The sequence below is a fragment of the Schistocerca cancellata genome, chromosome 1, assembly GCF_023864275.1.
Source record: "Schistocerca cancellata isolate TAMUIC-IGC-003103 chromosome 1, iqSchCanc2.1, whole genome shotgun sequence".
In the NCBI taxonomy this organism is placed as follows: Eukaryota; Metazoa; Arthropoda; class Insecta; order Orthoptera; family Acrididae; genus Schistocerca; species Schistocerca cancellata.
In genome coordinates, this window is record NC_064626.1 from 250,336,148 (window position 1) to 250,348,928 (window position 12,781).

Genomic DNA, 12,781 nt, shown 5'->3' on the forward strand with positions numbered 1-12,781 from the left:
CGGCGTCTCGAAGGACGACTGCTATGTAACTCCACCTTAAATGTGTAACTGAACGACCCTCATTTCCTAAAAATTATTTCAGTGTGTCTCCTTTTTATAAAGAAATTGATGTAATGTACACTCCTGGAAATGGAAAAAAGAACACATTGACACCGGTGTGTCAGACCCACCATACTTGCTCCGGACACTGCGAGAGGGCTGTACAAGCAATGATCACACGCACGGCACAGCGGACACACCAGGAACCGCGGTGTTGGCCGTCGAATGGCGCTAGCTGCGCAGCATTTGTGCACCGCCGCCGTCAGTGTCAGCCAGTTTGCCGTGGCATACGGAGCTCCATCGCAGTCTTTAACACTGGTAGCATGCCGCGACAGCGTGGACGTGAACTGTATGTGCAGTTGACGGACTTTGAGCGAGGGCGTATAGTGGTCATGCGGGAGGCCGGGTGGACGTACCGCTGAATTGCTCAACACGTGGGGCGTGAGGTCTCCACAGTACATCGATGTTGTCGCCAGTGGTCGGCGGAAGGTGCACGTGCCCGTCGACCTGGGACCGGACCGCAGCGACGCACGGATGCACGCCAAGACCGTAGGATCCTACGCAGTGCCGTAGGGGACCGCACCGCCACTTCCCAGCAAATTAGGGACACTGTTGCTCCTGGGGTATCGGCGAGGACCATTCGCAACCGTCTCCATGAAGCTGGGCTACGGTCCCGCACACCGTTAGGCCGTCTTCCGCTCACGCCCCAACATCGTGCAGCCCGCCTCCAGTGGTGTCGCGACAGGCGTGAATGGAGGGACGAATGGAGACGTGTCCTCTTCAGCAATGAGAGTCGCTCCTGCCTTGGTGCCAATGATGGTCGTATGCGTGTTTGGCGCCGTGCAGGTGAGCACCACAATCAGGACTGCATACGACCGAGGCACACAGGGCCAACACCCGGCATCATGGCGTGGGGAGCGATCTCCTACACTGGCCGTACACCACTGGTGATCATCGAGGGGACACTGAATAGTGCACGGTACATCCAAACCGTCATCGAACCCATCGTTCTACCATTTCTAGACAGGCAAGGGAACTTGCTGTTCCAACAGGACAATGCACGTCCGCATGTATCCCGTGCCACCCAACGTGCTCTAGAAGGTGTAAGTCAACTACCCTGGCCAGCAAGATCTCCGGATCTGTCCCCCATTGAGCATGTTTGGGACTGGATGAAGCGTCGTCTCACGCGGTCTGCACGTCCAGCACGAACGCTGGTCCAACTGAGGCGCCAGGTGGAAATGGCATGGCAAGCCGTTCCACAGGACTACATCCAGCATCTCTACGATCGTCTCCATGGGAGAATAGCAGCCTGCATTGCTGCGAAAGGTGGATATACACTGTACTAGTGCCGACATTGTGCATGCTCTGTTGCCTGTGTGTATGTGCCTGTGGTTCTGTCAGTGTGATCATGTGATGTATCTGACCCCAGGAATGTGTCAATAAAGTTTCCCCTTCCTGGGAAAATGAATTCACGGTGTTCTTATTTCAATTTCCAGGAGTGTATTTTCAGTGTCGTGAAAAAATTTGATTTAATCTTCAGTGGCCTGTAATATACACGTATTTGTGTTTAAACTACAATATTTCTTTGCATTTTGGACATTAGATATTGAAGCTATATACGGTTAAAGTATTTCCTGCTTATCTGTGATGCAGTGTAAATTTCTACTTTCATCGCAGATAAGCAGAATGAACTAGGGCTATTTATAATCGAAACATATAATGTTCAAAGAGTAAAGAAAATAGTTCACAAAAATGCGTATATATTACAGGCCACTGAAGATGCATTGCGAATAATATCGGCGAAACGCGTATGGCAAAAATAACATGTACCACTCAGCGAATTAGACGGTTCTAAAGTAATAATTATCAACAAAATATCATATACAACTGAAGACGACAGGACAAAAAATAGTTTACGATGTCCGTTTCGTTACTCATTAATTTTCGAGTTAGTTTCTTGTCATTAAAACATTCAATACTATCTTGTAGCCAACCGACGATCTGTTTTTTTGTTTTATGCGGCCTTTTGAATATACCGCAGACGTGGTTCTCATATGTTACGAATTTCCTGCTTCTTCTGTTCTCCCAGGTAACAGCAGCGAAACTGTAGTCCGAGTTTTCTACTAACTATTTCCGCCTCAGTGTGATTTTGCGCTTAAACCACGTCTCCTGCTGCGTTCGTTACTTTTCACGAGAATTCAACAAGCTTTCATTCTCATGAAGCTAATTTTGGATCTACATGTTCTGAAACGACTAACAACTCTGCTTACTAAATCGTTTGTTCAGTATATCTGCGCTTTGTAAATCACTTGAAGCAGGCAGCCTGTTATGCCTCAAAGTCTATTCTTCGGCACTTCGACTACGTAGCGACTATCAGTAGTTTGTTCAATACTAACTCGGTCCCAGAACCGCAACTACTAACCTGAACCTTCTTTTACCTTGATGGCTAAGTTACAGCACACTAAAATCACATACACAGGCTGTCACCAATGCAACATCTTTGCTACAGGATTTGGAACACTTGAAAATAACAAAACGTAAAATGATTATATATAATTAATTATAGCTGAATACATTTATCTTGTATCTCAGCAGAAAAGTTAACTGATTTAATAAAAGTCAGGTTGTTGTTGTTGTTGTTGTTGTTGTTGTTGTTGTGCTCTTCAGTCCTTGAGACTGGTTTGATGCAGATCTCCATGCTACTCTATCCTGTGCAAGCTTCTTCACCTCCCAGTACCTACTGCAGCCTACATCCTTCTGAATCTGCTTAGTGTATTCATCTCTTGGTCTCCCTCTACGATTTTTGCCCTCCATGCTGCCCTCCAATACTAAACTGGTGATCCCTTGATGCCTCAGAACATGTCCCTTCTTCTAGTCAAGTTGTGCCACCTCTTCTCCCCAATTCTATTCAATACCTCCTCATTAGTTATGTGATCTACCCATCTTATCTTCAGCATCCTTCTGTAGCACCACATTTCGAAAGCTTTTATTCTCTTCTTGTCCAAACCATTTATCATCCATGTTGCACTTCCATACATGGCTACACTCCATACAAATACTTTCAGAAACGACTTCCTGACACTTAAATCTATACTCGATGTTAACAAATTTCTCTTCTTCAGAAACGCTTTCCTTGCCATTGCCAGTCTACAGTTTATATCCTCTCTACTTCGACCATCATCAGTTATTTTGCTCCCCAAATAGCAAAACTCCTTTACTACTTTAAGTGTCTCATTTCCTAATCTAATTCCCTCAGCATCACCCGATTTAAATCGTCTACATTCCATTATCTTCGTTTTGCTTTTGTTGATGTTCATCTTATACCCTCCTTTCAAGACACTGTCCATTCCGTTCAACTGCTCTTCCAAGTCCTTTGCTGTCTCTGACAGAATTACAATGTCATCAGCGAACCTCAAAGTTTTTATTTCTTCTCAATGGATTTTAATACCTACTCCGAACTTTTCTTTTGTTTCCTTTACTGCTTGCTCAATAAACAGATTGACTAACATCAGGGAGAGGCTACAACCCTGTCTCACTCCCTTCCCAACCACTGCTTCCCTTTCATGTCCCTCGACTCTTATAACTGGCCAACTGCCATCTGCTCTCTGTACAAATTGTAAATAGCCTTTCGCTCCCTGTACTTTACCCCTGCCACCTTCAGAGTTTGAAAAAGAGTATTCCAGTCAATATTGTCAAAAGCTTTCTCTAAGTCTACAAATGCTAGAAACGTAGGTTTGCCTTTCCTTAATCTATTTTCTAAGATAAGTCGTAAGGTCAGTATTGCCTCACGTGTTCCAACATTTCTACGGAATCGAAACTGATCTTCTACATCTACTTCTACATCTACATTTACATCTACATTTATACTCCGCAAGCCACTCAACGGTGTGTGGCGGAGGGCACTTTACGTGCCACTGTCATTACCTCCCTTTCCTGTTCCAGTCGTGTATGGTTCACGGGAAGAACGACTGTCTGAAAGCCTCTGTGCGCGCCCTAATCTCTCTAATTTTACATTCGTGATCTCCTCGGGAGGTATAAGTAGGGGGAAGCAATATATTCGATACCTCATCCAGAAACGCACCCTCTCGAAACCTGGCGAGCAAGCTACACCGCGATGCAGAGCGCCTCTCTTGCAGAGTCTGCCACTTGAGTTTACTAAACATCTCCGTAACGCTATCACGGTTACCAAATAACCCTGTGACGAAACGCGCCGCTCTTCTTTGGATCTTCTCTATCTCCTCCGTCAACCCGATCTGGTACGGATCCCACACTGATGAGCAATACTCAAGTATAGGTCGAACGAGTGTTTTGTAAGCCACCTCCTTTGTTGATGGACTACATTTTCTAAGGACTCTCCCAATGAATCTCAACCTGGTACCCGCCTTATCAACAATTAATTTTATATGATCATTCCACTTCAAATCGTTCCGCACGCATACTCCCAGATATTTTACAGAAGTAACTGCTACCAGTGTTTGTTCCGCTATCATATAATCATACAATAAAGGATCCTTCTTTCTATGTATTCGCAATACATTACATTTGTCTATGTTAAGGGTCAGTTGCCACTCCCTGCACCAAGTGCCTATCAGCTGCAGATCTTCCTGCATTTCGCTACAATTTTCTAATGCTGCAACTTCTCTGTATACTACAGCATCATCCGCGAAAAGCCGCATGGAACTTCCGACACTATCTACTAGGTCATTTATATATATTGTGAAAAGCAATGGTCCCATAACACTCCCCTGTGGCAACCCAGATGTAACTTTAACGTCTGTAGACGTCTCTCCGTTGATAACAACATGCTGTGTTCTGTTTGCTAAAAACTCTTCAATCCAGCCACACAGCTGGTCTGATATTCCGTAGGCTCTTACTTTGTTTATCAGGCGACAGTGCGGAACTGTATCGAACGCCTTCCGGAAGTCAAGAAAAATAGCATCTACCTGGGAGCCTGTATCTAATATTTTCTGGGTCTCATGAACAAATAAAGCGAGTTGGGTCTCACACGATCGCTGTTTCCGGAATCCATGTTGATTCCTACATAGTAGATTCTGGGTTTCCAAAAACGACATGATATTCGAGCAAAAAACATGTTCTAAAATTCTACAACAGATCGACGTCAGAGATATAGGTCTATAGTTTTGGGCATCTGCTCGACGACCCTTCTTGAAGACTGGGACTACCTGTGCTCTTTTCCAATCATTTGGAACCTTCCGTTCCTCTAGAGACTTGCGGTACACGGCTGTTAGAAGGGGGGCAAGTTCTTTCGCGTACTCTGTGTAGAATCGAATCGGTATCCCGTCAGGTCCAGTGGACTTTCCTCTGTTGAGTGATTCCAGTTGCTTTTCTATTCCTTGGACACTTATTTCGATGTCAGCCATTTTTTCGTTTGTGCGAGGATTTATGGAAGAAACTGCAGTGCGGTCTTCCTCTGTGAAACATCTTTGGAAAAAGGTGTTTAGTATTTCAGCTTTACGCTTGTCATCCTCTGTTTCAATGCCATCATTATCCCGGAGTGTCTGGACATGCTGTTTCGAGCCACTTACTGATTTAACGTAAGACCAGAACTTCCTAGGATTTTCTGTCAAGTCGGTACCTAGTATTTTACTTTCGAATTCACTGAACGCCTCACGCATAGCCCTCCTTACGCTAACTTTGACATCGTTTAGCTTCTGTTTGTCTGAGAGGTTTTGGCTGCGTTTAAACTTGGAGTGAAGCTCTCTTTGCTTTCGCAGTAGTTTCCTAACTTTGTTGTTGAACCACGGTGGGTTTTTCCCGTCCCTCACAGTTTTACTCGGCACGTACCTGTCTAAAACGCATTTTACGATTGCCTTGAACTTTTTCCATAAACACTCAACATTTTCAGTGTCGGAACAGAAATTTTCGTTTTGATCTGTTAGGTAGTCTGAAATCTGCCTTCTATTACTCTTGCTAAACAGATACACCTTCCTCCCTTTTTTTTATATTCCTATTAACTTCCATATTCAAGGATGCTGCAACGGCCTTATGATCACTGATTCCCTGTTCTGCACTTACAGAGTCGAAAAGTTCGGGTCTGTTTGTTATCAGTAAGTCCAAGATGTTATCTCCACGAGTCGGTTCTCTGTTTAATTGCTCGAGGTAATTTTCGGATAGTGCACTCAGTATAATGTCACTCGATGCTCTGTTCCTACCACCCGTCCTAAACATCTGAGTGTCCCAGTCTATATCTGGTAAATTGAAATCTCCACCTAAGACTATAACATGCTGAGAAAATTTATGTGAAATGTATTCCAAATTTTCTCTCAGTTGTTCTGCTACTAATGCTGCTGAGTCGGGGGGTCGGTAAAAGGAGCCAATTATTAACCTAGCTCGGTTGTTGAATGTAACCTCCACCCATAATAATTCACAGGAACTATCCACTTCTACTTCACTACAGGATAAACTACTCCTAACAGCGACGAACACTCCACCACCGGTTGCATGCAATCTATCCTTTCTAAACACCGTCTGTACCTTTGTAAAAATTTCGGCAGAATTTATCTCTGGCTTCAGCCAGGTTTCTGTACCTATAACGATTTCAGCTTCGGTGCTTTCTATCAGCGCTTGAAGTTCCGGTACTTTACCAACGCAGCTTCGACAGTTTACAATTACAATACCAATTGCTGCTTGGTCCCCGCATGTCCTGACTTTGCCCCACACCTGTTGAGGCTGTTGCCCTTTCTGTACTTGCCCGAGGCCATCTAACCTAAAAAGCCGCCCAGCCCACGCCACACAACCCCTGCTATCCGTATAGCCACTTGTTGCGTGTAGTGGATTCCTGACCTATCCAGCGGAACCCGAAACGCCACCACCCTATGGCGCAAGTCGAGGAATCTGCAGCCCACACGGTCGCAGAACCGTCTCAGCCTCTGATTCAGACCCTCCACTCGGCTCTGTACCAAAGGTCCGCAGTCAGTCCTGTCGACGATACTGCAGATGGTGAGCTCTGCTTTCATCCCGCTAGCGAGACTGGCAGTCTTCACCAAATCAGATAGCCGCTGGAAGCCAGAGAGGATTTCCTCCGATCCATAGCGACACACATCATTGGTGCCGACATGAGCGACCACCTGCAGATGGGTGCACCCTGTACTCTTCATGGCATCCGGAAGGACCCTTACCACATCATGCGAACTTATTAAATGTCATTGCCATAAGTACTCCTACATAGCAGAGTTACATAAATTCAGTTACATACATTCCCTTCTCAGAATATGTCTATCTACATTGCGGTGATAAAAGTGATGGGCTAGCGGTATGCGCACATAAAGAAGCCGGTAGTATCGCATACACAATATATTCAAGAGCAGTAAATTGGCGGAGCTGTCATTAGTACTCAGGTGGTTCATGTGAAAAGGTTTTCGGGTTGACTATGGTCGCACGACGGAAAGTAACAGACTTTAAACGCAAAATGGTAGCTGAAGCTAGACGAGCAGACATTCCATTTCGGAAATCGTTAGGCAATTCAGTATTCTGAGATCCCGAGAGTGTGTCGAAAATATCAATTTTCAGGCATTATCTCTCACCAGGGACAACGCAGGAGCCGAAGGCCTTCACTTAACGACCGAGAGCAGGGGCGTTCGTGTAGAGGTGTCACTGGTAACAGACAGGCAGCACTGCGTGAAATAACCGCAGTAATCAATGTGGAACGTCCGACGAACGAAACCATTAGAACAGTGCGGCAAATCTCGCATTAATAGGCTTTGGCAGCAGACGAACGATGCGAGTGCGTTTGGCGACAGCCCGACATCGCCTACAGCGCCTCTCCTGGGCTTGTGACCTTATCGGTTGGACCCCAGACGACTGGAAAACCGTGGCCTTATCAGATGAATCCCGATTTCAGTTGTAACAGCTGATGGTAGCGTTCGAGTGCGCCCGATACATATATGCTACCAACTACCTGAGGCTCACAACTCACTGTAGCCTGATTTATTAGGCAGCTTAAAAGCCCTTCTGATTGCTTATTTTTTAAGACTATTCTCAGCTGTTCAGACGAGCAGGATTGGTCTCCGTTCTAAATCTCCTCACTCTTCGAGTCTGGGAGAGCTGAGATAATACAGGAAACATCAGCCAGCAGAGCACAGAACCAGTACATGTAGAATTAACTTACCAACGTAACACCACCGCACCTCAGAAGTTTTCCACATTCTCAAAACTTCTCGGACATCTTGTTCATCTCGAAGTTGCGTATGTAAGCCAACCAATTACGCTTTCAGTTTAGAAAGCAAGTGCAAGGATTTGTTCTTACTGAAGTAATATTACTGGATACGATTAATAATAAAAAGAAGAGGAGCCACTCCCTTCGTCAAGGGAGCACTCTGCATCACTGATAAGGGACAAGTTTTGTTTTCGCTCGAGATTCACGAGAATATCGACAGCAATGCATTCAGGGATTATGTACATGCAACGTTTACACGAAAAATCATCTAGTGCCGAGACGAATAATGGCACTGTAACTGCAGTTTTAAATTATTTCCTTATTTGGAGAAACTCTTTCAAATATTTTTAAGCCAACCATTCACACAATTCAGTAGCCATATGGAAAACTACCTTTGTTAGTTGAGTCCAGTCAGAGTTTACAAAGAGACAGATGCTGTGAATTACGTGCTTTTTCGCAGTTAACCTACATCGATGACAAATGTATACATATGCTGATCTGTTCGGTCATTGCAGCTTCTGAATCATTCAGTGCTGGGCATTACAATAGTATCCAGTCAGCCTGATGCTTCAACCCTTCTAAATTTTTCTCAAAACACATGCCTCGTTCTGAAAGACACAAATTCGTATATTTTGCTTGAGTTGAATGTCCAGAGGACATTTAAAGTTTATGTACAGACAATATAGCATTACCCAATATACACTGAACAGCTAAAGAAACCTGCCTAATATCGTGAAGGGTCCCCGCGAGCACGCAGAAGTGCCGCAATATGACGTGGCGTGGACTTGACTAATGTCTGAAGTAGTGCTGGAGGCAACTGCCACCATGAATCCTGCAGGGCTGTCCATAAATCCGTAAGAGTACCAGGGGGTGGATATCTCTTCTGAACAGCACGTTGCAAGGCATCCCAGATATGGTCAATAATGTTCACGTCTGGGGAGTTTGGTGGCCAGCGGAAGTATTTAAACTCAGAAGAGTTCTCCTGGAGCCAGTCTGTACCAATTCTGGATGTCGCATCGTCCTGCTGTAAATGCCCAAATCCGCTGGAATGCTCAATGGACATGAATGGATGCAGGTGATCAGACGGGATGCTTACGTACGTGCCACCTGTCAAGAGTCGTATCTAGACGTATCACAGGTCCAATATGACTCCAACTGCACACGTCCCACACCATTACAGAGCCTCAACCGGCTTCAACAGTCCCCTGGTGTCATGCAGCGTCCATAGATTCAAGAGGTTGTCTCTGTAACCGTGCACGTCCACCCGCTCAATACAATTTGAAACGTGATTCGTCCTATCAGGCAACATGTTTCCAATCATCAACAGGCCAATGTCGGCGTTGACGGGCACAGGCGTAGCGTAAAGATTTGTGTAGTGCAGTCATCAAGGGTACACGAGAGGGCCTTGGGCTCCGAAAATCCATATAGATGATGTTTCGTTGAATGGTTCGCACTCTGTCACTTGTTGATGACCCAGCACTGAAATATGCAGCAATGTGCTGAAGGATTGCTATTCTGTCACGCTGAACGATTCTCTTCAGTTGTCGTTGGTCCCGTTCTTGCAGGATCTTTTTCCGGCCGCAGCGATGTCGGGTATTTGATGCTTTACCGGATTCCTGATATTCATAGAACTCTCGTGAAATGGTAGTACGGGAAAATCCCCAGTTCATCACTACCTCGGTAATGCTGTGTCCCGTCGCTCGTGCCCCAGCTATAACACCACGTTCAAACTCACTTAAATCTTGATAACCTGTCATTGTAGCAGCAGTAACGGATCTAACTGCGCCGGACACTTGTTTCCTTATGTATGCGTTGCCGACCGAAGCGCCGTATTCTGTCTGTTTATATAGCTCTGTATTTGAGTAAGCATGCCTATACCAGTTTTTTTGGCGCTTCAGTCTATTTTGTAGCTTGAAGTAATTTAAGAAGATTCTGATATACTGTCCATTCGATGACGAGAGAGTAAGCGTAACCTGGGCAGGGCGAGGACAGCGGAGGATACTGACCACATCCTTTTTTCAAATTCAACCGTCCCAACATTCTCTTTCATAGCTATAGAGAAAACATATAAAACCTTATCCTGGAATGCTGAGGGAGATTTTTAATCGCGTTCCTTCCGAATTCAAGTAACGTATTGCTGCATGCCAACCTTGTATAGGGTAGTGAAACAGGTAATATTTCCAAAGTCCCAGAGCGCAGCTATCTCGCTACATTATGGTAATGTTGACAAAAGAGGTCGCAATGAAAATATTTCACCACCGAGATTTGGTCAGGACAAAACACCACATCGGCGTTTGTGGCGAGCCAGGCAGCAGACTTCAACAGAATGTAGTGGACCAGAGCAGCCAAACAGGGGTCACGTCACCTTCGCTACGTGACGAAAGATAGACGAAGGCTAATGTAACATATGATACTAAGAGCTTTTACGAACCAGTTCTATACTATAACTAACTCGTTAACCAAGCACAGCAGAAGAAAAATCGCTGATACCTTCGTAATAGCAAGCCCCATGCGGTCATGACGAATAATGTAGGATAAACATTAGCCACTACTTCGCTCCGTAAATCCCGAACAGTTTAGCTCTTAAGGCAGTCCGTCAGATGGATGGATGGCATACATGACATTCGCACTCGATTCCACGATTGCAACGGAGTGACGTATGGCACAAGTCTGTTGCAGATTTCCTGCATGCTTTGGAGAACAACAGCCGCTACTGGGAGAGATGGATACCTCGCCATAATCACCAGCTGGAGGGTTCAACACGACAGTCTGTCTCTGTCGCACATGGGAGGACCTGGAGGAACCTGGAGGTGTTTCCTTCCCACCAGGAAGGAAACACCTCCATCGTTCCTGACGTTCTGACGGACTGAATAGGGCCTACCTGGATCGCAGGTCAATATGGGAGAACTCCACGGTTACACGGCAACCGTCATTGCGGTACGACCGATAACGAAGGAGGGTGGTGATCGGGAGGGGACAGAGCGCCTCCCAAGTCGACGTTTGTAAGTTCAGTACACGCGCCGCCGTCACTCACAGCCGCGGCGCCGCGGCACAGCCTGTGCCGGAGCGACCACAAACGGAGAACCGCCACTGCAGCACCCGGCAGGAACGAGGTGAGCTGCGTCAGCTGCCTGAGCGGGCTTAAGGCCGCTTGCGACGCGATTCCTCGACGGGCATTGACAGATGATGCCAACCTTGAGTCAGGACGCTACTTGTATTTTTATGGAAATAAATAACTAATTCTGAATCCTCTTTCACTGCGCATATCTACGATCACAGGGCACTACCATATTTCGGAGGAAAATTGGCAAGGAGCAAATTAGGAGAGTGGCTCCTGACAGAACCAACACTACTTAACGCCCTCTCAATAGTTGCCTCTTGCAGTATCTTAAGCTAACTTGACTGTAAACGCGTGCAAACATACAGACTATTTTCACAGATTACATTGTTCTAACAAAAAATCGTGAACTCCTAGTAGCATGAAGTCCGTCCCGATAGCTGAGTGGTCAGCGTGACGGATTGCTGTCCTACGGGCCTGGGTTCGATTCCCGGCTGGGTCGGAGATTTTCTCCTCTCAGGGACTAGGTGTTGTGTTGCCTTCATCATCATTTCAACCCCATCCGGCGTGCAGGTCGCCCAATGTGGCGTCAAATGTAATAAGACCTGCACCGAGGCGGCTGGACCTGCCCCGCAATGGGCCTCCCGGCCAATGACGTCAAACGTTCATTTCCATTTCCAGTAGCATGAGATTTTAGGACAATAAAAGTGTTTTTTGCTGTACATTTTGATGTACAGTTAATCACATTAGTTTTCACACTGACTTCATAACATTTTTTGTGAAAATTCTATAAATTAAATCCTTGGAATTACATACTTGAACTCTATGCATTGTCTGCCGTACTTAGATGCATGAAACCTTACGAACACATTAACAACATATCTATCTAAAATTTAGATAACAGTCATGTCATTTCCGCCACATGTTTTTACTCTAGAAATATTTACAATCGACAGTCAAAATGAAGGTTACTTTTTTATAATTAAGAGTCTGTTGTCTGCTCTCCAAATTGTACCCCGAAATGTCCCAAACAATTTCTGACCTCAGTAAACAAATACTGGGGTTGGAACTTAAATAGTGGCAACTATTTATTCACAACCGATACAAAAGAGTTACATGTTTGCACCTGTTACTGTCCTTCAAAGTAGTCCCCAACGTTGTGTAGAACCCGTTGACAACGACGTGGAAGGCGTAGTACAGCGTTAGGAGAGCCTGTTCTGTTGGTGGTGCGAATGGAGCGGTCTACTGCCTGTCGAATCTCTGGAACAGTTCTAAAGCGAATGCTTACGAAGTGGTACCTTCATCTTCGGAATCAAATCAAAGTCACAAGGGCTTAAGTCCAGGGAGTGTGGTGGATGGTACAGTATTTTCTAGTCCCATCGACCGAACAGAGCAGCCACAGCTTGCGCTGTATGCGCCCGCGCATTGTCGATGATGGATGGGTTGCGCAGAAAGTGTCGCCGCTTCTTTCGCAAAGCTGACCGCAGGTGATGCTCCAAAAACGAACA